The sequence below is a fragment of the Symphalangus syndactylus genome, chromosome 11 (assembly GCF_028878055.3).
Source record: "Symphalangus syndactylus isolate Jambi chromosome 11, NHGRI_mSymSyn1-v2.1_pri, whole genome shotgun sequence".
Classification (NCBI taxonomy): Eukaryota; Metazoa; Chordata; class Mammalia; order Primates; family Hylobatidae; genus Symphalangus; species Symphalangus syndactylus.
This window is the reverse complement of record NC_072433.2, coordinates 81,882,529-81,907,567: the sequence shown is the minus strand read 5'-3', so window position 1 is coordinate 81,907,567 and position 25,039 is coordinate 81,882,529. Positions and strand designations below refer to the sequence as shown.

The following is a 25,039-nucleotide window of genomic DNA, read 5'->3' as shown; positions in this document are numbered from 1 at the left end:
CAAAGAGATTGGTGGCATTTTGCCCCTGCCCTGGAGATTTGTTGAACTTTGAACTTGAGAGAGATGATTTAGACCATCTAGTGGAAGAAATTTCTAGGCAGCAAAGCATTCAGGATGTGACCTGGATGCCCTTAAAAGCATTCAGTTTTATATAGTCACAAAAAGATGGTTTGGAATTGGAACTTATTTTTAAAAGGGAAGCAGAGCATAACAGTTTGGAAACTTTGTAGCCTGCTGATGCAATAGCAAAGAACAACCCATTTTCTGAGGAGAAATTCAAGCAGCTGCAGAAATTTGCATAAGTAACGAGGAGCCAAATGTTAATCGACAAGATAATGGGGAAATGTCTCCAGGGCATGTCAAAGGTCTTCACAGCAGCCCCTCCGATCACAAGTGGGGAAGCCTAGGAGGAAAAAATGGTTTTGTGGGCTTGCCCCATGGCTTTGCTGCTGTTTGCAGTCTAGGGACTTTGTGCCCTGTATGCCAGCTGTGGCTAAAAGGGGGGCAACGTACAGCTCAGGCCATTGCTTCAGAGGGTGCAAGCCCCAAGCCTTGGCAGCTGACACATGATTTTGGGCCTGTGGGTGCACAAAAGTAAATAATTGAGCTTTGAGAACCTCTGCTTAGAATTCAGAGCATGTATGGAAATGTATGGATGTCCAGGCAGAGGTGTGCTGTAGGGGTGTAGCCCTCATGGAGAACCTCTGCCAGGTCAGTGCAGAAGGGAAATGTGGAGTGGCAGCCCCCACACAGAGTCCCCACTGGGGGACTGCCTAGTGGAACTGTGAGAAGAGAGCCACTGTCCTTCAGACCCCAGAATGGTAGATCTGCCAACAGCTTGCACCTTGCAACAGACACTCAACGCCAGCCTCTGAAAGGAGCCAGGAGGGGGCTATACCCTGAAAAACCACAGAGGTGGAGCTACCCAAGGCTGTGGGAGCCCACCTCTTACATCACCATGCCTTGGATGTGAGACATGGAATCAAAGAAGATTATTTTGGAGCTTTTTTTTTTTTACCTACTATTTTTTATTTGAGTCAGGCCACTTAAAATAAGTCCAAATGTGACACATGATAACACTCATTTTAAATAAAAACTACAATCATGATTTGACGTCTCCAAATGAATGTTCTCTCAGGTAGTCCATCCAAGCATCCTTTGTTGACAGTGCCATAGAGTTCCATTCAAACCGATAAATCTGAATTACATGATAGCCCAAAATTTCCAAATGTCTTTTTTTCATAGCAGAGTTTCCTTTTATGTGAAGGATATTTCTACAAAATGCTTTTGAATCCAAAAATTCCAAAGCAATCCTTTCAGCTCCTGGTGGCAGCCTTGATCCAACTATTTCAGTATTTGATTCCCAGGGCATTTCTGGTAGTTGTCCCAATGTTATATTATGGCTTCCATAAAGAAGAGGTTCTTTTCTTTTATCCGAGATAACTCAAAATCTACTGTATGGTAATAAGGCGTAAGAACTGAGGCTTTTACACAACTGATTCCTCCTAGTACCTCTGCTAACATTTTATAAATCTGCTGTTGTGCTACATTCATGCCTCCAATACCTTTATTATATTGCTGACGGAAGCAGTCATGAAACCATTGGATCTGAAACTCAGGGCATTACAAGCAGACTGATCTATTTAGTTCCATAAGACAAAACTGGACTCTTGCACTTAGAGATGAAGATAAAATTTCAAGTTGAAAATCCAGTCTAGCTAAGAATTTGATGTTAAAATTACCTTTAGCAATATTCAGGAAAATATTCAAGTGTGGCCAAAGAGAAACCAAGAAACACTAACATAAGAGGATCCAATATACCTAAGTAAGAATTAAGATGTTGCACGCAAGTTCCAAAAACTTCATCCCTTTGAGGTGGATCATAGTTAAAAATTCTGAATGGAAGAGTAATAGCAAGGATTCTAAATGGATGGATTTATTTAAGTCACACTGTGGTAAAACTGCTTCAATTTGGGATATTCCCACTTCGTCCAAATGAGGAGAAGGGAGCAGGGAAATAGCAGAGACCAGAATGGACATCTGAGTTGGTATGAAACTAATTTTCAAATGACTAAGCAGTAATTCTCCAAGTTTCACAAAAAAAACTCCTTATTTTGGAAATGCAGAAAAGTCAATGCTTGAGTTATTTTCAACAACTCTAATGGTTTATAATTATCCAAATGTTTGTGCAGAACTGAAGCAACTCTTTTAATCAGACGTGAATTTCTGCTTTCCATATCTTCCATTGCTCCCAACACTACCAGGGCTTACTCGCTGGTTAGCTCCTCTGATATCAGTAACATAGTAGATTTAAGTTGTTTCTTTTCTTCAGGTCCTGCAATGGGTCCCAATGCTACAAACAACTTTACAAAGCTTTCTAATAGTGGTTGATAATGATATCTAACGTTTCGAAGAAACTGTACCATTCTTTTTGCAACATTGACCTCAGAAGAATCTGTGGTGTCAAAAACAAGTTCCATTTTGTTCACCAGTTGTTCTTGAAAATGTCGTGATATTAAAGAAGATATATTGACCATCAAGACAGACAAGGAACTTAAGTCCTGGATGGTTTCCAAGTTCCTCTGGACAATATCAGCTATTTTTCCCATTAATGGACTAAAATACAAATGCTGATCTGCTAGGCAAGAGGAAAATTCTGACAGCAGTTTAATATCAAACCTTTCTAGCCTTCTCCATGCTTCTGTAACTAGTGCTTCAACAAGCGGATCGTGGGCCTCACCAGCAAACTGTTATGTGATGTAACACATTCACCAGGTTATTGCCATTCATTAATTTGAATTTATTTGTAGCTAAATTATGAAGAGTGAGAAATTGAGAATGGTCTCTGACATACTCAACATTTTTTAATAGACTGATCTTCTGCTTTTGAAGCTTCCAAAGTATATTAAATGTACATCCCACTTGTTTTTCTGGAAGTATGACTTTGTTTCTTTCAATAAAATCAAATATTTGCTCCTCATCTATACACTTATTCATTTGAATAATGAGTGGTTCACAACTGATGGGTCGAAATTGAAACACTGTCCAGGAGAATGGACGAATAGCTCTTAGACGAAGCATATTTGTAACCAATGAGTCTAGGCAAACAGATGTTTTTTGATTTACATCACAAATTTTCTTAGGTAAACAAAACCATCTGCAACTAATTGTCAGGTGCAATAAGCAGGGATACAAAGAACTGTTTTTCCTTCGTGTATTTTGCTTCCATTATGATGACTGTAAACCTGTTCCAATGTACAGCTTCAGCAAGGTTTTCCCTCATCACACTGCAACTTTTCTGGAGGCTCCTGGGGTTATGAGAGCTCGGAAGTCAGGGTTATTCCTGGTCCCAACATGGAATGCAACTGTCTTGGTTGTCTCGCCCAACCCTCATTTCCCAGGAGTCATAGCCTTTCCTCGAGAGACGTCACCTTTCCCATAATAGAACTTGCCCCTAGACCAGGAAAAAAATGCCCAGCGAGAGCAGCGTGCACTGCAGAAGTCACCTATTTTGAAGCTTTAAGATTTGACTGCCCTGCCAGATTTTGGACTTGCATGGGGCTTGTAGCTCCTTTGTTTTGGCCAATTTCTCCTATTTGGAATGGGTGTATTTACCCAATACCTGTACCCCTACTGTATCTAGGAAGTAACAAACTTGCTTTTGATTTTATACGCTCATAGGTGGAAGGGATTTGCCTTATCTCAGATGAAACTTTGGACTGTGTATTTTTGAGTTAATGCTGAAATGAGTTAAGACTTTGGGGAATTGTTGAGAGGCCTGACTGGTTTTGAAATGTGAGGACATGAGATTTGGCCGGGGCCAGGGGCAGAATGATATGTCTTGGCTGTGTCCCCACCCAAATCTCATCTTGAATTGTAGCTGCCATAATTCCCACGTGTCATGGAAGGGACCCAGTAGGAGGTAATGGAATCAAGGGGGTGGGTCTTTCCAATGCTGTTCTTGTGATACTAAATAAGTCTCATGAGATCTGATGGTTTTATAAATGGGAGTTCCTTTGCATAAGCTCTCTTGCCTACCATCATGTAATACATGCCTTTGCTTCTCCACCTTCCGCCATGGTTGTGAGGCCTCCCCAGCCATGTGGAACTGTAAGTCCATTAAACCTATTTGTATTTATAAATTACTCAGTCTCGGGTATTTCTTCATAGCAGTGTGAAAATGCACTAATACAGTCTCTAATGTGAAAAACCATTTTTTCTTCGAATGTCAGTCAAGTAGCCCTTCGCTATGCATTCATATTAGAAAAAAGAAAATCTAAAACTACATAGAATTTATTTGGATAACACTGATTTTACTGGTATACTTTGCTTTAAATGAGTAGATTGGGAATGATCAATATGCTAAAGTCAGCTAAAGACCAGAATGAGGCAGGCTTTTTTGGGGGTTACCCATGCCCATGCTTTCATAGTTTTGTAGACATTTAATTCATGTCTTAAAGTACATCACTTCTTTCATTTATTTCCCTTTACCCACAGTCAGATCTTTAATTAAAGACAAAGAAAATACAAAGTAGTGGCTTGCACTAAAAGGTAAGGAAGGGAGATTCATTGTTTCTTGAGCAAACCTTTGTGTTTTTTAGCCTCACTTTTTTACTCCACACTCTGCCATGGATATCAGGTCATTCTTTTAATTACAGTCCTCTTTGCATACATTTTAGAGTTTGACTTTTTCTATTCTATCTCTTCTGTAAATTCTCTTTCATCCGTCTGTGTTTTATAAATTTGTGATGATGACTCTCTTCATTTTTGTGGCCTTATATTTCTCCTCTCCATAATATAACTTCTTTACCTTTTTAAGGGCTATCTGGAGGGACAGAAGGAAAATGTATGCTGCTTGAGCTTCCTAACCAGAAATTTTGTTCACATAATTTTAAACAGTTTTAATGTAATGTGTACTTGCTTTTTAGTCCTATTTTCATCTCCTTTTCAACATTTTCTACATTGCTCTCCTTTTTCATAATTGCTGTTTGCAGTAGATTATGGAAATGTTTTTAAAGAAACTTTTTATTATTATGGTTATTATTATTTTAGTTACTACTTTTTTCTCTTTATGCATTCCTTTATCCCACCATCACACACATTTGCCTTTCCTTAGATAACCAATGTTACCAACATTGACAATGTGTGGAATATTAAGTCTAATTGTTTCCTTTCAAATAATTGAAAGCTATGAAGAAGCACAGTTTGCTTTAAAGCCAGCTGACATTGTCATCAAGAAAGCAATTTCAGTTATGTATTGATTTTACAAGAAACCTTGTGATTTCAGCTATGGGGTATAGGTGATTTGCAGTGTCTCAGTAATGGCTTCCTCACATTGGCATCCTCACCTTAGTTCTTAGATTGAACGGAACCATTTTCCTCATGATAATGCCACTGTTTCCTTTTGCTTTTCAACTACTTCTCAGTGTGGCTGTTGTCCATGAGAGTTTATGTCTGTTTCTGATTAAATATCAACTGGAATTTGGCTTGGGATGATGGATGTTAGTAATATTTAAGGACTTGTATACCAGATACCAGAGAAAGACGGGCAATATGAGGACAATTAATAAATGGTATAAGAAACCACTGGAGGCTGGGTGCTGCGTCTCATGCCTGTAATCCCAGCACTTTGGAAGGCTGAGGTGGACAGATCACTTGAGGTTGGGAGTTCGAGACCAGCCTGGCCAACATTGCGAAACCCCGTCTCTACTAAAAATACAAAAATTAGCCAGGTGTGGTGGTGCACGCCTGTAGTCCCAGCTACTCTACTGGGGAGGCTGAGGCAGGAGAATCACTTGAAACTGGGAAGCAGAGGTTGCAGTGAGCCAAGATTGCACCACTCAACTCCAGCCTGGGTGACAGAGTGAGACTCTGTCTCAAAAACAAAGAAAAAAAGAAACCATTGGAGTCTACCTCATATCCATTTCCTAGACAATCTAACCTAACCGAGAGATCATGTTGGCTGATCATAGATAACAAAATAGCCATCTATTTCTATTATTTCATGCATTTGCTGTTTGACCTTTTTTGCTTTTTTTTTTAAAGTGAGACAAGATAAAGTCCATATTTTGGAAATAAAGAAATAAAGCTCATTATTTGTGCATGATGTAAAACTACTGGAAAAAATAAGAGTTTATCAAATATCCTGGACGAACACATCAACCTACCAAAATTATACACATAATACATATATACAAAAAAGGGAAGTTTTTGCAAAGAGATATAATCAAAATATGGAGTGCCTAGAAATAAATATAACAAGAGATGTACAAAACTCCCATGGGGAAAATAATAGAGCATTATTTTGTAATATTAAGACCTCAATAAGTGAAATTATATACAATACACATGATTTGGAAAACTCAATGCTATACACTTGCCCAACTTTGATAGAGATTCAAAGCATTCTCTATCAAATTCCTAACTGTCTTTGTTTTGGTGAGGAGGATCAAACACTTTAAAAAAGATTTTAAAATTATATGGAATGGCAAAATGTCAATAGCCAAGAATAACAATAGTAGACTTTGCTGCAGGAAAAGACAAATAGATTAGTGGAAGCTTATTAGTGAAAGGGTAGTCCATGGACCCACACCATTAGTGGCTTTACCTGAGACCTTGTTAGAAATGCAAAATTTCAGGCCCCAACCCCAAATCAACTTAATCAGAACCCATGTTTAACAAGATTCCCAGGAATCTGTTTGTTGTTGTTGTTGTTTCTTTGTTTTAGTTATACTTTAAGTTCTAGGGTACATGTGCACAAGGTGCAGGTTTGTTACATAGGTATACCTCTGCCGTGTTGGTTTGCTGCACTCACCAACTTGTCGTTTACATTAGATATTTCTTCTAACTCTATCCCTCCACCAGCCCTCCACCCGCCAACAGGCCCCAGTGTGTGATGTTCCCCTCCCTGTGTCCGTGTGTTCCCATTGTTCAACTCCCGTTTATGAGTGACAACATGCAGTGTTTGGTTTTCTGTCCTTGTGATAGTTTGCTGAGAATGATGGTTTCCAGCTTCATCCATGTCCCTGCAAAGGACATGAACTCATCCTTTTTATGGCTGTATATGTGCCACATTTTCTTTATTCAGTCTATTATTGATGGACATATGGGTTGGTTCCAAGTCTTTGATATTGTGAATAGTGCCACAGTAAACATATGTGTGCATGTGTCTCTATAGTACCATGATTTATAATCCTTTGGGTATATATGGAGTAATGGGATTACTAGGTCAAATGGTATTTCTAGTTCTAGATCCTTGAGGAATCACCACACTATCTTCCAAAATGGTTGAACTATTTACACTCCCACCAACAGTGTAAAAGCATTCCTATCTCTCCACATCCTCTCCAGCATCTGTTGTTTCCTGACTTTTTAATGATCACCATTCTAACTGGTGTGAGATGGTATCTCATTGTGGTTTTGATTTGCATTTCTCTGATGACCAGTGATGACGAGTATTTTTTCATATGTCTGTTGGCTGCATAAATGTCTTCTTTTGAGAAGTGTCTGTTCATATCCTTTGCCCACTTTTTGATGGGGATGTTTTTTTCTTGTAAATTTGTTTAAGCTCTTTGTAGATTCTGGATATTAGCCCTTTGTCAGATGAGTAGATTGCAAAACTTTTCTCCCATTCCGTAGATTGCGTGTTCACTCTGATGATAGTTTCTTTTGCTGTGCAGAAGCTCTTTAGTTTAATTAGATCCCATTTGTCAATGTTGGCTCTTGTTCCCTTTGCTTTTGCTGTTTTAGTCACGAAGTCTTTGCCCATGCCTATGTCGGGAATGGTATTGCCTAGGTTTTCTTCTACAGTTTTTATGGTTTTAGGTCTTACATTTAAGTCTTTAATCCATCTTGAATTAATTTTTGGTCAGATGTAAGGAAGGGATCCAGTGTCAGCTTTATACATATGGCTAGCCAGTTTTCCCAGCACCATTTATTAAATAGGGAATCCTTTCCCTATTGCTTGTTTTTGTCAGATTTCTCAAAGATCAGATGGTTGTAGATGTGTGGTGTTATTTCTGAGGCTGCTGTTCTGTTCCATTGATCTATATCTGTTTTGGTACCAGTAGCATGCTGTTTTGGTTACTGTAGCCTTCTAGTATAGTTTGAAGTCAGGTAGCATGATGCCTCTAGCTTTGTTCTTTTTGCTTAGGATTGTCTTGGCTATGTGGGCCCATTTTTGGTTCCATATGAAATTTAAAGTAGTTTTTCCCAATTCTGTGAAGAAAGTCATTGGTAGCTTGATGGGGATAGCATTGAATCTATAAATTACCTTGGACAGTATGGCCATTTTCACGATATTGATTCTTCCTACCCATGAGCATGGAATGTTCTTCCGTTTGTTTGTGTCCTCTTTTATTTCGTTGAGCAGTGGTTTGTAGTTCTCCTTGAAGAAGTCCTTCACATCCCTTGTTAGTTGGATTCCTAGGTATTTTATTCTCTTTGTAGTAATTGTGAATGGGATTTCACTCATGATTTGGTTCTCTGTTTGTCTGTTCTTGGAGTATAGGAATGCTTGTGATTTTTGCACATTGTTTTGTATCCTGAGACTTTGCTGAGGTTGCTTATCAGCTTAAGGAGATTTTAGGCTGAGACAATGGGGTTTTCTAAGTATACAGTCATGTCATCTGCAAACAGGGACAATTTGACTTCCTCTTTTCCAAATTGAATACCCTTTATTTCTTTATCTTGCCTGAATGCCCAGGCCAGAACTTCCAATACTATGTTGAATAGGAGTGATGAGAGAGGACATCCTTGTCTCGTGCCGGTTTTCAAAGAGAATGTTTCCAGTTTTTGCCCATCCAGTATGATATTGGCTGTAGGTTTCTCATAAATAACTTATTATTTTGAGATACGTTCCATCAAAAGCTAGTTTATTGAGAATTTTTAGCATGAAAGGTTGTTGAATTTTGTTGAAGGCCTTTTCTGCATCTATTGAGATGATCATGTGGTTTTTATCATTGGTTCTGTTTATGTGATGGATTACGTTTATTGATTTGCATATGTTGAACCAGCCTTGCATTCCAGGGATGAAGGCGACTTAATCATGGTGGATAAGCTTTCTGATGTGCTGCTAAATTCAGTTTGCCAGTTTTTTATTGAGGATTTTCGCATTGATGTTCATCAGGGATATTGGCCTAAAATTCCCTTTTTTTGTTGGGTCTCTACCAGGCTTTGGTATCAGGATGATGCTGGCCTCATCAAATGAATTAGGGAGGATTCCATCTTTTTCTATTGATTGGAATAGTCTCAGAAGGAATGGTACCAGCTAATCCTTGTACCTCTGGTAGAATTCGTCTGTGAATCTGTCTGGTCCTGGAGTTTTTTTGATTGGTAGCCTATTAATTATTGCCTCAATTTCAGAATCTGTTTGTTATCGGTCTATTCAGTGATTCAACTTCTTCCTGATTTATTCTTGAGAGGGTGTATGTGTCCAGGAATTTATCCATTTCTTCTAGATTTTCTAATTTATTTGCATAGAGGTGTTTATAGTATTCTCTGATGGTAGTTTATATTTCTGTGGGATCAGTGATGATATCCCCTTTATCATTTTTTATTGCATCTATTTGATTCTTCTCTCTTTTCTTCTTTATTAGTCTGGCTAGTGGTCTATTTTGTTGATCTTTTAAAAAACCAGCTCCTGGATTCATTGATTTTTTTTGAAGGGTTTTTTATGTCTCTGTCTCCTTCAGTTCTGCTCTTATCTTAGTTATTTCTTGTCTTCTGCTAGCTTTTGAATTTATTTGCCCTTGCTTCTCTAGTTCTTTTAATTGTGATGTTAGGGTGTCGATTTTAGATCTTTCCTGCTTTCTCTTGTGGGCATTTAATGCTATAAATTTCCCACTACACACTGTTTTAAATATGACCCTGAGATTCGGGTATGTTATGTCTTTGTTCTCATTGGTATCAAAGAACATCTTTATTCTGCCTTCATGTCGTTATTTACCCGGTAATCACTCAGGAGCAGGTTGTTCAGTTTCCATGTAGATTTGTGTTTTTGAGTGAGTTTCTTAATCCTGAGTTCTAATTTGATTGAACTGTAGTGTGAGAGACAGTTTGTTGTGATTTCTGTTCTTTTACATTTGCTGAGGTATGTTTTACTTCCAATTATGAGGTCAATTTTAGAAAAAGTGCAATGTGGTGCTGAGAAGAATGTATATTCTGTTGATTTGGGGTGTAGAGTTCTGTAGATATCTATTAAGCCCACTTGGTCCAGAGCTGAGTTCAAGTCCTGGATATCGTTGTTAATTTTCCATCTCGTTGATCTGTCTAATACTGACAGCAGGGTGTTAAAGTCTCCCATTATTATTGTGTGGAAGTCTAAGTCTTTTTGTAGGTCTCTAAGAACTAGTTTTATGAATCTGGGTGCTCCTGTATTGGGTGCATATATGTTTATGATAGTTAGCTCTTCTTGTTGAATTGATCCCTTTACCATTATGTAATGGCCTTCTTTGTCTCTTTTGATCTTTGTTGGTTTAAAGTCTGTTTTATCAGAGACCAGGATTGCAACCCCTGCTTTTTCTTTGCTTTCCGTTTGCTTGGTAGATCTTCCTCCATCCCTTTATTTTGAGCCTGTGTGTCTTTGCACGTGAGATGGGTCTCCTGAATACAGCACACCAATGGGTCTTGAGTCTTTATCCAATTTGCCAGTCTCAGTCTTTTAATTGGGGCATTTAGCCCATTTACATTTAAGTTTAATATTGTTATGTGTGAATTTGATCCTGTTATTATGATGCTAGCTGGTTATTTCGCCCATAAATTGATGCAGTTTCTTCATAGCATTGATAGTCTTTACAATTTGGCATGTTTTTGCAGTGGCTCCTACCAGTTGTTCCTTTCCATGTTTAGTGCTTCCTTTAGGAGGTTTTGTAAGGCAGGCCTGGTGGTGACAAAATCTCTCAGCATTTGTTTGTCTGTAAAGGATTTTATTTCTCCTTCCCTTATGAAGCTTAGTTTGGCTCCATATGAAATTCTGTGTTGAAAATTACTTTTTTTAATCCTGTTAAATTTTGGGCCCCACTCTCTTCTGGCATGTAGGGTTTCTGTAGAGAGATCCACTGTTAGTCTCACAGGCTTCCATTTGTGGGTAACCTGACCTTTCTCTCTGGCTGTCCTTAACATTTTTTCCTTCATTTCAACCTTAGTGAATCTGACAATTATGTGTCTTGGGTTTGCTCTTCTCAAGGAGTATCTTTGTGGTGTTTTCTGTATTTCCTGAATTTGAATGTTGGCCTGCCTTGCTAGGTTGGGGAGGTTCTCCTGGATAATATCCTGCAGAGTGTTTTCCAACTTGGTTCCATTCTCCCCATCATTTTCAGGTACACCAATCAAACGTAGATTTGGTCTTTTCGCATAGTCCCATATTTCTTGGAGGCTTTGTTCATTTCTTTTCACTCTTTTTTCTCTAATCTTGTCTTCTCACTTTATTTCATTAATTTGATCCTCAATCATTGATATTCTTTCTTCCGCTTGATCAAATCGGCTATTGAAGCTTGTGTATGCTTCACGAAGTTCTCGTGCTGTGGTTTTCAACTCCATCAGGTCATTTAAGCTCTTCTCTACACTGGTTATTGTAGTTAGCCATTCGTCTAACCTTTTTTCAAGGTTTTTAGCTTCCTTGCGATGGGTTAGAACATGCTCCTTTAGCTCGGAGAAGTTTGTTATTACCAACCTTCTGAAGCCTACTTCTGTCAACTCCTCAAACTCATTCTCCATTCAGTTTTGTTCCCTTGCTGTTGAGGAGTTGTGTTCCTTTGGAGGAGAAGAGGCATTCTGGCTTTTGGAATTTTCAACCTTTCTGCTCTGGTTTCTCCCCATCTTTGTGGTTTTATCAACCTTTGGTCTTTGATGTTGGTGACTTACGGATGAGGTTTTGGTGTGGATGTCCTTTTTGTTGATGTTGATGGTATTCTTTTCTGTTTGTTAGTTTTCCTTCTAACAGACAGGCCCCTCAGCTGCTCAGCTGCAGGTCTGTTGGAGTTTGCTGGAGGTCCACTCCAGATCCTGTTCGCCTGTGTATCACCAGTGAAGCTGCAGAACAGGAAATATTGCTGCCTGATCCTTCCTCTGGAAGCTTCGTCCCAGAGAGGCACCTGCCTATATGAGGTGTCTGTCAGCCCTGACTGGGAGATGTCTCCCAGTCAGGCTACATGGGGGTCAGGGACCCACTTGAGGGGGCAGTCTGTCTGTTATTGGAGCTCGAACACCATGCTGGGAGAACCACTGTTCTCTTCAGAGCTGTCAGGCAGGGACGTTTAAGTTTGCAAAAGCTGTCTGCTGCCTTTTGTTCAGATATGCCCTGCCCCCAGAGGTGGAATCTAGAGAGGCAGTAGGCCTTGCTGAGCTGTGGTGGGCTCCGCCTAGTTCGAGCTTCTGGGCCGCTTTGTTTACACTGTGAGCATAGAACCGCCTACTCAAGCTTGACCAATGGCCGACACCCTTCCCACCGCCAAGCTCCAACATCCCAGGTCGATCTCAGACTGCTGCGCTAGCAGCGAGCAAGGCTTCATGGGTGTGGGACCCACTGAGCCAGACACAAGAGGGAATCTTCTGGTCTGCCAGTTGCAAAGACCATGGGAAAAGTGCAGTAGTTGGACAGGAGTGTACTGTTCCTTCAGGTACAGACACTCACGGCTTCCCTTGGCTAGGAAAGGGAAATTCCACAACCTTTGCACTTCCCGGCCTGCTTTGGCTCACCTTCCATGGGCTGCACCCACTGTCCAACCAGTCCCAATGAGATGAACGAGGTACCTCAGTTGGAAATGCAGAAATCACCCGTCTTATGCGTAGATCTCACTGGGAGCTGTAGACCGGAGCTGTTCCTATTTGGCCATCTTGGAAGCGCCTCCCCCAGGAATCTGTTTTTAACAGGATCACCCAGAAGAATGGGGAAAAGATGGTCTTAATAAATAATTTGGATCAAATAGTAACTAAACAAGAAAAAAAGTATTTGGATTGAATAGCATTGCTTGTTTTATATGGTGCAACCACACATTACTCTCTTTGTGATACATTTCTTTAGGAGTGATCAATTTTTAGTGAAAATAGAAGTAATGTTTTAAATATGCATTTTCCAAGATGCCCCTATTACCTGTGTTGCTACAGTCTATGGGCTATCTTATTAATAAGATTTTCTTACGTATGTAATCTTCAGTATGTCTTTGTGTATTTCCAACATCTCTTCTTCCTGACTCAAGTCCATATGTCATGATTTAATGATAGTACTGTCACTAGCAATCTGGGTAACTAATGTGAATATGCCCTCCATCCCATTGTGGCAGTGATAAAGCTTTGTCCAATCATTTTTCAGGTACATTTTACATACTTTGGGAAAAAAAAACTTTGCTGAAGTTACCAGAAAAGAGATAGTTCTTCTGCTGACAATCCTTGAGGAAATAATTTTCTACCTCCTTAGGATTCGAAGACCAGATCGTTCGTAGTGTCTTCTGAAATAAAATTAGGTAAGAAATGTTTTTCTTCATATTTTGAGTAACTTATACTGTGCCTACTCAGTTTCCTTGAAAACTTCTATAATTCTATTCCTTTGGCCTCTAAGAGAATACAGTTAGCTTTCTCCTTTAGGAAGTTAGTGTGCCAGCCAGCTGTCAGCTTTATGATTTACCTGATCTCCAATGTTAGAGAAAGCACAATTCGATTTTTAACCAAGTCTTCTACACAACACTGCAGCAGGGCCGCCAGCATCTCTCTTTATGTTCCTTTCTTTGAAATTCTCCATTCTATGCAAACAGTATACTTTTATTTTTAAATTCTTCTTGTGAGATAAAACCACCACTAACTGACTTTACTTGTCTTTAGTTCAAAATCAATGAATTGAATGAAATAATTCATATTTCTGTTACCCTTTCTTATTTCCAGAAAATAAAATACCACTGCTTGTTTAACTTGTGACTTGTCTAAACATGTTGAAAGCATTGACTATAAGGCATAACACTCAGACTCCGAAAGGGAACTGTGACAAGTTCAGTCAAAAGGGAAAAGAGGAATAATTTATAAAAGGCACTGCAGATAATGATGCCAGCCAGTTATTTTAAAATGCATCTACCTCACCTTTTAATGAATTAGATTTGTCAACAGCAAATGTTTTATGCACTACTTCTAATAAAAGTGGCATGCTAGGAATGCAGTGCTTTGAGGTTGGCTTCTTCAAAGCTTTAGAGTATCTTCAATTCAAAGGTATTTTTTAAATAATAGATATTAAAAAGTATATTTAAATAATATTAAGGTTGTGACACAAACACCAAATGACAAAATTCAGGAGTTTCAAAGCAGAGGCTGACATGCTATCACGATTTCACAGAACTGTTTTTTAAATCAGGAGTATAACAGTCTGATTTGGGGATTGTGTGTCAGTTTAACTTTAAATTCTTGTTGTTTTGGTTGGTGTCGCAACCTTAATGTCAACTTTTCAAATAGGTTTCTACATTTCCTTTGGTTCAGGGTCATTAAAAAATGCATGTGATAAATCTAAGAGGCGTAAATAGGTCATACAGAAGTGGAATTCCTTGCTCCTCTGGAGGTGAGAGACAGCTAATTTATAAATGGAAAACAGCTTAGGCATTTTCAGTAAATTTTTGTTTTTCAGTATTTGATTAAGAAAAATGTAAACCCAAATAACAAGACATGACATTGGTATAATTCTGCTCGAATTCTATTCCTCTTGTACCTCTAATCCTAATGATTTGATCTTGTTGGTGTTATCACCTCTACAGATATAAAGAACCACGTTTCACTATTGATTTGTTTTTTTCGCTAAAAGCACAGATTTAATTTTATTTTGTGAATGCTTATTTGATATAATTGAGTACAGGTAAGCCCTGCCTTGGAAACTACATCTGGCAGTCCTTTATATAAAGCATTGTTACGCAGAGTTTTTGGTAAAATCTTATTATTTTAAAGTAACACTTGTCATAGAAAATAAAATGAAAGTGAAATCTTATGTGTTATGCATTTTTTAAAAAACCTAGTACCACAGCAGACAAAGGAGCAGCCAGGAACACTAAGCTGTAGGGAAAGAGAAAGAGGAGAGAAGAAAGAATAATCCACTCACCCAGATCCCTCCCTTTTCCTTGATTCTTAATCTGTCATGATTTTACAGGGCAGGTCTATATTGCCTATGTTAAATCTAGTTTTAATTTAGAAAAGTAAATGTAATAGAATTTATACCACGATTGTTTTTTTAATCACCTATGTTGGAAAAATAAAAGATAAAAGGATAGGCAAATTATTTATTGACCTTTTCTTGCTGACTCTTAAAGATAGCCACCAACCAAAAACACTTTCTAGCTCTCATCTTCTTCTTGATTGAAACACCTGGCTCTGGTTTTAATCAATGACTGGGTAAACATTAGTCTTTCTTTTCTAATGTACTCCATTCCTTCTATGTCTTTATTTTTCAACAGTGTTGAAATAAATTTCTTAGTTTTCATTTGGGAAGTTACTATGAAATTTTATCTTCATTTGTGGTCCTAACTCTACTTTTCCTACACATTGGCTTCTCTGATATAGCATTATTATTAAATCACCACATTTTTGATAAATAATATTCTTTTAAGTCTCAGTTCTCAAAGGCAAGAAGTAATTGTGCTGCAATGTATTATAGTTTGAATATGTGTACAGTTGTCTGTGAAGGCATTGATTAAATCCTCTGAATTTATTTAAACTATAGCAGTGTTCTTCCTTGAACAAATATTTAAAATCATTGTTATTGTTGCTTTTAATACTAGTACTGACATATATTTCATTGAAATAAAATTTTTTAAACTAAAATGCCTTTTTTGAAATTCAGAGTAAGCTATTCAAATAAATGAATTGGAACTCAGTGTGTACCTGCAATATAGAAAAGTTTTCTGGCATAGAAACAAAATATGCTCCTTAAATATCATAGACCAAGCCAGCTTTATGCAAATTCATTTAGAGCACTTTCAGATTTATATATTTAATAAAGCTGGGTAGTGGTTCTAACTTATGTATTTAATGTCCTTCATTGTACAGTGATGTTCTTGTGACTGCCTGGAAAAGAATGATGACATTTTATTTAGTGTTTCTGCCAGATCAATCAATTCTATAAATGGCTTTCTAATGGGATACAATATATGCTTTTAATATTTTTCAATAACACTAAGAGATAACATTTATTGAGTTCTTTCTATGTGCTAGAGACTGTTCTATGTACTATCTATGGATTATCCCATGTAATCTTGGTAACAATCCTTTAATGCTCTCACTCTTTTACAGACGTAGTAGAGGTATATAAGGAGAAGGTTATACAACTAGTAAGTAGTGGAGCTGGGACTGAAACATAAGCAGTGTGTTGCTGCACGCGGTGGCTCATGCCTGTAATCCCAGCACTTTGGAAGGCCGAGGCGGGCGGATCACGAGGTCAGGAGTTCAAGACAAGCCTGGCCAACATAGTGAAACCCCGTCTCTACTAAAAATACAAAAATTAGCCGGGTGTGGTGGCACGTGCCTGTAGTCCCAGCTACTGGGGAGGCTGAGGCAGGAGAATCGCTTGAACCCAGGAGGCAGAGGTTGCAGTGAGCCGAGACCATGCCATTGTACTCTAGCCTGGGTGACAGAGTGAGACTCTGTCTCAAAAAAGAAAAAAAGAAACATAAGCAGTGTGACTCCAGAATTTGAACTCTGAACTTTTCCTACTCAAAATATAATCTTCGGGCCAGCAGTGTTACCATCACCCAGGAACTTGCTACAAATGCAGAATCTCAGAGCTGCTGAAAATCTGCATTTTTAACAATGTACTTAGGTGACTGGCAGATGAAAAATTGGGAAGCACAGCTGTAAACCACTATACTATTCTGCCGTTAAATTCAGAATTAAGTATCTTTTAAAACACATTTTTATTTTTCTGTGTGATGCTGAATTCCTATTTGATGCTAATTTTGGAATTCCTGTCATATTTCAAGAGCATTATGATGAGATCTAGTAACTAAACATAAGCAGGGATGCAAGGTAGTCACAATTTATCTTAAAATCAATTGTATAAAGAACAGAAAAAAAAAACATAAACAGAAAGCATTTATATGGAGGCAGGTAATTGTTCCAACATCTAGGACTTTCTTAAAATCCTAGTGTATCCCACTGTCTTTGAATGTAGATTCTGGAGACAGGCTGCCTGGTTTTGAATCTCACCTCCTATTTCTAGCTGTGGGATCTCAGGAAAATTATATAATCCTATACCTCAGCATCCTCATCTGGGAAATGAGGTCTAAAGCCACAGTCTATGGAATTGTTGTAAGGATTAAATTAGTTAATGCATATAAAGGATTTAGAAGGAAACCTCTAATGAGATAAGTGAATAAATACTAACTACTGTTGTTCTTACCTGTTATTTCCATCTTTGAATTGAATAGATTCACATCTCATGCTTCTTGGCTATCTATTGGCAAGAAGTTGACAAATACTTTTTGTTGGCAGAGCTCACCACATAAAGGGATATCTTTGCTGTTAAGAGTCCAAACCACAAACCTCAGTTTTTGTATTTTCTGAAAACTGTCTTCCTGTGGCACTTTTTCTGTTTGTGAGTTCTGCTAAATGCCACTTGATTATGATAATTAACCAGTTAAGTTTAGTGCAATTAGTTCAAAGTGTTCAAAGTCAAAATGGAATATGTTAAACAGTATGTTGTAATTTTAAATATACATGCTTCTAAACTAAGTAAAAATAATGAGTATGCGAGTCCATTTGGTCAACCTCTTACATAAGTAATACAGAAAAATTAGATAAAGAATATTTGTTTAAAGGTTGAATGGTCTCAAATCAGGTTTGTTTCTTTCTGGATGAACGTAATTCTGAAATGATCATGATAGTCTTTAGGGGAATAATGGTTTGGTGTACAAGTACTCACCTAACAACTTTTCAGAAATATACCTATGTGTGAAGTGAGTGGGCATGTTTTTAGAAGTACCACTTTGAAAGCTGATTTGTAAAAGGAATTGAGATAACAATGCTTAGTTGAAAGGATGCCCTGGGAAACTTTTCAATTGCCAAAGAGAGTTTAATTCACTAGGTCTGGGATGGGGCCCAGGTATCTGAATTTTTAACAAGTGTCCCTGGTATTTTGGCTTAAATGAGTTTTGGACTACACTTTGAAATACCCTGCAGTAAAGGTAAAGACATGTATTGAAATAAGCTTTTGTTGACTTCACATTCATTTTTGCAACATTGTCCTCTTTGATACTGTTTTTGTCCATCCTATGACCTAATTTTATCTATCCTTTGTCTCTTTTCCCACTCTGTTAGTAGCTTGCAACCATTCATTTTCTGCTTTTTTTCTTTTCTACGTTTTCTTAAAAATATCTCTGCTGGATTTTTCAATCATAGCTTTACCGATGGTTCTATAAAATGATCATAAATGTCTCCTTTTAATCTAAAAATCTCTAAGCCAAACTACAGATGCTGAAATCAACTTAGAAGCTATAGGCAGTATTAAAAAGAAAAAAAATGAAAAAATGAGAAGGAATAGAATAGAAAATATAAGAGCAAGTATTAAGGGTAAGTAATGCTTTGTGAAGCTTTCTTTTAAGATATGTGTGTACACACATACGTTAAATTGCTATGCATCTTTTAAACCAGTGGGTCATTATCCAACAAATTCAACAAAATTTTTTTTAAGAAGAGTTAAGTTTTTTCTTTTAATTATAACTAAAATCTTGGTCATCTCATTTATGTGTTCTGTAACTTACATATTTAAGGAGATGTTAGTAGGCAACTATTATAATTTATAAATGTAAGGTGCCATTATTGAGTAAATAGATTCTTCCATGAGTAGATGTGTCTCTTCTCTCACCAAGTAATGAGGCAGCAATGTAAGTTAGTTTAATTTTATTAGTACATGTGTATTAGTCCACTTGCTGTTGCTCATAACAGAATACCTGAAACTGGACAATTTATAAAGAAAAGGAATGCATTTCTTGCAGTTCTGGAAACTGAGAAGCCCAGGATCAAGAGGCCACATCTGGTTAGAGCCTTCTTGTTTGTGGGGACTCTCTACATAGAGTCCAGAGGTGATACAGGGTATCACATGGTGAGGTGGCTGAGCATGCTTGTTCAAATCTCTCATTCTCTTCTTATAAGGCCACTGTCCCACTCCCATTAATCTATTAACCCATTAATCTAGTAATCCATAATTCATGCATGGATTACTCCATTCATGAGGGCTTTGCTCTCATGACCCAATAACCCCTTAAAGGCCTCACCTCTCAATACTGCCACATTGAGGATTAAATTTCAACATCAGTGTTGGAGGGGACAAATATTCAAACCATAGCAACATGATACACTGCTATAAATGCTGATTCTCTTATACACCCTTGTGTTTATTTTGGGTATATGTTAAGGTTTTTTTAAAGATTGAAAAATAATACTTTGTTATGATTGGCTACATCTTAGTCTCATGAACTATAGTGTGACATCTGAGCACTATCTTTTCTCATGCATTTCTCTCACATATCACCTTCCTCTGTATTCTGAACATTTCCACTTGTATGGCCTACTCAAAATCATTATGTCGAACACTAATTTGCTGTGCCTTCTTACCACTATTTTCCTCCTAAGTTTTTAAAATCTATTCATAAGCTACCATTCTGTCATTCAGATTAAACATAAAGAATTTTCTTTGTAATAATTTATCCCGTACTGCATAAACTTCCTTACTGCCTCATCTTTCTACTCTGGTCTATCCTGGGGCCCTGGCCTGCAGAAATCCTTATGGGCAAACATAGTAGTCACCCACTCCTCAGCCAAAGGCCGGCATGTGTATGCAATGTATGGTATCTATGGCTGCCTTCAGCAAGACCAGAAAAGCCTTTGATATCAAATATGCATTGCATGGACAATGTCCACCTCTTTATTTTAGTCACTACTGTCATAATTGGTCTTCCACGCTGATTTTTATTGCTCAGGGAGAACCATACTTTAGCTTTACTATTGCTAGTTTCTAATAATGTAATCCACCATCCTTTTGCTTCTTAACATGATTTTATAATTTTCACATGTGCCCCGTTTAGTTTCTCTGGTGAATTTGGCCTAAAGCCCAAGCTCATTTGTGCCTCAACATGTAACAGCGGCCTGGTTATCACTGAGCTGTAATTGTCTGCCTCACTCAGTGGCCCCAAGCTATCTGTCATATCCTGGAAAGTCATTTCAGATCTTTTTTTTTTTTCCTCATGGCCACATCCTCTTCCTATGTATCATCACCTTCATATCTACTAATTAACTATCTTCCTAATTGATCTTCCTCTCTCTGTTCTCTTGCCCCACACCAAACCATCTTAACACCTTGTTTTATAAATATTTATAAAACACTAGTCATGTGCTGCCTTAGTAAAAAAACATTTATGACGCCCTGTTATGTACAGGATAAAGTCCAAATATTTTCCTCCTGGAGAGAAAAAAAAAAAAGGCCTTAAAATATCTGTCCATAGCATACCTCTTCAATTTTATCTTTCACTATTTTCATTCATGATTTTTCTGCTCTGGTTCTCCAAAACAGTTCCATTGATGCTCCAGGGATGTTCTCATCACTTTAATTACAAGGGCCCCCAGTTGATGGTAGTCCATGAAACTGGAGCAGGTAGCTGTGAATGGGGTTTAGGAGTGGGATCCCAGTACACAGAAATTTCAAGATGAGAACCAGAGCCGGGTACAGTAGCTCATACTTTTAATTCTAGCTATTTGTGAGGCAGGAGGATTGCTTGAGTTTAAAAAGTTCAAGGCTGCAGTGAGCTTATAGTGGCACCACTGTATTCCAGCCTGGGTGACAAAGTGAGACTTTGTCTCTAAAAAGACAAACTAACAAAAATTAATTTAAAAAAATGAAGACATAATTATATATTGGCAATAATCAAGTTAGTAAGAGCTGAGGTTGTGGAATAGCAGGGAGATAAGCAGACTGACACATTATCTACTTCTCAAGTTGATGTCTGGGGCTTCTTATGTCCTTTCTTTTTTTCTTTTTTTTTGAGATGGAGTCTTACACTGTCACCCTGGCTAGAGTGCAACAGCATGATCTTGGCTCACTGCAACCTCCACCTCCCGGGTTCACGCAATGCTCCTGCCTCAGCCTCCTGAGTAGCTGGGATTACAGGCACACACCAACACACCCGACTAATTTTTTGTATTTTTAGTAGAGATGGGGTTTCACTATGTTGGTCAGACTGGTCTCGAACTCCTGACCTTGTGATCCTCCCTCCTCAGCCTCCCAAAGTGCTGGGATTACAGGCATGAGCCACCACGCCCAGCCATCCTTTCTTTACTAGTTGTGGATCATTCCCAAGTTGGAGAGGGCTTGAACCTATGTATAGTGAGAGATTAAAATGTCTCCAACTGTGGGACCTGTGAGGCTATGGATATTGGAAGATCACTGGCTCCCAACCTTTAGGAAATCCTTTGCCTTCCTTTTTTTTGGGGCTTGCCTTTCCTATCTCCATCTGCCCATAGGGAGCTCCCTGCTGCAGGACTGCTAGATTATTTGATACTTGTATCACTCAGTTGATATACCATTAGCTAATGCCTTGTAATATTTATGAGGACTAAGGTCTGATTTTTTTTATCTTGCCCAAATTTCTAAGAGGTCTGGGGAGTCATGCCCTACAAACCAGAAATTCTCATCAGATGGGTTTTATTTAACCCTATATATCGTGACTTTCCAATCTGACTCTGGATAACATTACGAGAAAAGGAAGAAAAGCAAAATATTTTACCCGAAAACATGTTTCCCTGCCATATTTTGAAATGGCCCTGCAAGGCCTTTCTTTGTGGGGGAATATCTGCATCTGTAAAGAATCTCTATTAACATAGCTATATCTTTTTCTTCCAGGCCCTCCCAATCCTGAAGAGATTAACTAAAAGTCTAGCACCTTTTAAAGATCTGAATAGGAAACAATTTGTCATCTGTTGACTCTAATAGCAGCCACTGTAAAACTTCAAAAGAGGCTAGGCCTGGTGGCTCACACCTGTAACCTCAGCACTTTGTGAGGCCTCCGCAGGTGGATCACTTGAGGTCAGGAATTCGAGACCAGCCAGGCCAACATGGTGAAACTCTGTTTCTACTAAAAATACAAAAAATTAGCCAGGCATGGTGGCACATGCTTGTAGTCCCAGCTACTAGGGAGGCTAAAACAGGAGAATTGCTTGAACCTGGGAGGTGAAGGTTGCAGTGAGCCGAGATTGTGCCACTGTACTCCAGCCTGGGTGACAGAGCGAGACTCCCTCTCAAAAAAAAAATACTTAAAAAGAACCTTGGTCTCCATAATCTTTCATATTAAACTAAACATTTCCTTTCTATCAATCCCGGGTCTTTAGACAAACTCAACCAATTGTCACCAGAAAATGTGTAAATTTACCTATAACCTGGAACACGAGTCGTCCCGCCTTTCTGAACCAAACCAATGTATTTCATAGATGTATTTGATTGATGCCTCATTTCTCCCTAAAATATATGAAACCAAGCTGTACCCTGACCACCTTGGGCGCATGTTCTCAGGACCTCCTGAGAGCTGTGTCATGGGCCATGGTCACTCATATTTGGCTCAGAATAAATCTCTTCAAATGTTTTACAGAGTTTCTTTTCATCAACATTTATTATATTGTTCTTACTCATTTTTTTACTTTTCAGGTGTCAAAAGCGAGACACTCATCATATCAAACAAAAATGGATTATAAAGAATTAATTAAACAAAAGAATTAAAATTCCCTTTCTGCTGTCCCTTTTTAATTCTATCACCCACAGATAAGCACTGCTAATAGTTTAGTGTGTATTCTTTATTATTTTATGGGGTAGTTTGTTTTTTCAAAAATATCCTGTATTATGCTGTATATATAGTTCTACAATTTTTTAAATGAAATAATATAATATTCTGGAAATCTTTCCATGTCATGCCATAGAAAGGTAGATTATAATTTTTAATGAACTGCAGATTTTTCATTTTTGAGTGAAGTATTATTTAACAGTTATATATAAATAAACCAGAATAGGTTTAGGTAGATCTATACTGTGTACTTCTAAATTGTGACATGGTTCATAAGTGAGACTCCAGTGTAATGAATGAAGCTCATACTTTAACATGTGGCTAAATTGCCAATAGCCCATTTTTCTTTTTTAGATCCTTTCCAGAAGGATTGTAAGGTAAAACATCTTTTTCAAGAACGGCATGAAGGGTGCTTACTGATAAAGTGAATACACTCAGACATGAGCAGTTAGGTACAGCTAACTCCTTCTAACTCCTTCAGGTTTGGGTGATAGTTGTAACAGAAGTACTTAATGCTGCCAGCCCTGCTGGCCAGTTGATGTGCCCGTGCCCTGGTCAGTTGATTGCATATTTCCCAGTCTTTATTTAGTCTTGCCATAGAGTGAATATAGTCCAAACTTGGTTTTTTTATGGGGCTTTTTTTTTTTTTTTTAAGAGATAGAGTCTTTTTTTTTTTAAGGGAGAGAGTCTCACTATGTTGCCCAGGCTAGAATGCAGTGGCTTTTCACAGGCACAATGCTAGCACACCACAGGCTTGAACTCTTGGGCTCAAGCAATGTTCCCACCTCAGTCTCATAGTAGCTGGGACTACAGGCACATGCCATTGTGCCCAGCCACTAAAAAGGTTTTGTTTATCATGTATCATATGGTATAAAACTACAACTACTTATTTATTTTGTTACTGGATAATGTATTTTTATTTTGTCATAATCCTTTTTAGCAACAGTGATAACAAAACAAAATATCAGTGTACATTTATCAGACAATACTGAATTTCCTTGGTTTGCTGGAAATAATTCATATGTAACTCTCATAAAATGTTTGTTGACATTTACCATCCACCATGATGACTCTGTAATGGTATAACTGACCACATGAAAACAAGACTTAAATCTGTGAAAGAGGCATCAACATCTAATGCATAGTTTTATTTTAAGACCATATCTAAAAATATTACCTTTTAATACTTAGCCACAGAGGGTACATTTGTATACCACTCTGTCAGGCATGACTTTTCATTTAGATCAAGTGACTGTTCTGAATTAATGTCTTCTATTTTTAGTTTCAAGTTTTCTTGTGCATGTATGAAAAGTGAAACAATAGCTGTTAATGTATTCACTCCATTAGAAGAACTTCAATCATTAAATTATGCCAGTTGTACGTCAGTATTACTGGATACTTCTAATTGTAGAAAATCAATTAATTCCAATAATAATGGTTCAGATTTCTTATCTAATTCATTAAATCAAAGTAAAGCATTTGAAAGTTCATTCTGTTAAAGTTGAAACACTTGACAGTATTGTGAATATTATTGTAAATTAAGTTACAAACTGTAACATCAATGATAAAATTATTTTCACTTGGTACTATTAAAAATATATTGTTGTGGAACACAACATCGTATAAATGCCTTCTTTTAGCAAATTTAGAACCTGTAGGGAAAACTATACTTGAAATATGTTGTAATGCACACAGTAATTCATAATTACATCCCCCAAATCTGCAATATTCTACCAATCCAAATGGAAGATGTAGTTGTCAAGTACAAATATGATTATACATATACAAGGTAAACAGCCTATAAATGTTCATGATTAGACTGAAGTTGAATAAAACAAAAATAACTAAGTATGACACTATGTACTTTCTTTTTGGATTTTAGAAACGTCTGAGACTTTGAAGAATTACTTTGTAAATCAACTTAAGTGTCCCATCATGGTATTAAACATTTTTGTAAAAATGTCCTCTAAATTTTGGCTGCAGTTTCTTCAGAATCCATTAGAAATATTTAGTCAAAGCATTCAACAAATGGAGGGCAAAATATTCAGCTTATGTTAAGCTTTTAAGGAATTGCAATTATTGAAAACAAAGCTTGTAAATGGGAGGATATTGAAATATATCCCCGTGAAATCAAAGGGAGAATTGAACAATGATAAGCACTCAAATTGCATGCAAGATTTAATTGTGAAATTCCCAATTATGCTTTGAAATACCCAAGACTTAAGGGAAAATCTTTTGATAGAGATGAAATTTTC

At 37.6% G+C, this 25,039-nt stretch overlaps 1 protein-coding gene and 1 pseudogene across 3 annotated transcripts in view; one reads left to right on the top strand and one right to left on the bottom strand.

Moving 5' to 3' along the window:
- Positions 1-25,039, top strand: part of KIAA0825 (KIAA0825 ortholog) — a 474,586-nt gene that overhangs the window by 23,182 nt on the left and 426,365 nt on the right. For 2 of the 3 annotated variants that reach the window (XM_055233339.2, XM_063612284.1), the window contains one exon: positions 13,310-13,460. The exons of the other annotated variant lie outside the window; for it this stretch is intronic. The gene's annotated coding sequence lies outside the window, so the exon portion shown is untranslated. The remainder of the gene's footprint in view (positions 1-13,309; positions 13,461-25,039) is intronic. 3 annotated transcript variants of the gene reach the window in all.
- LOC129492667 (FAST kinase domain-containing protein 1, mitochondrial-like) lies at positions 1,084-20,177 on the bottom strand (annotated as a pseudogene).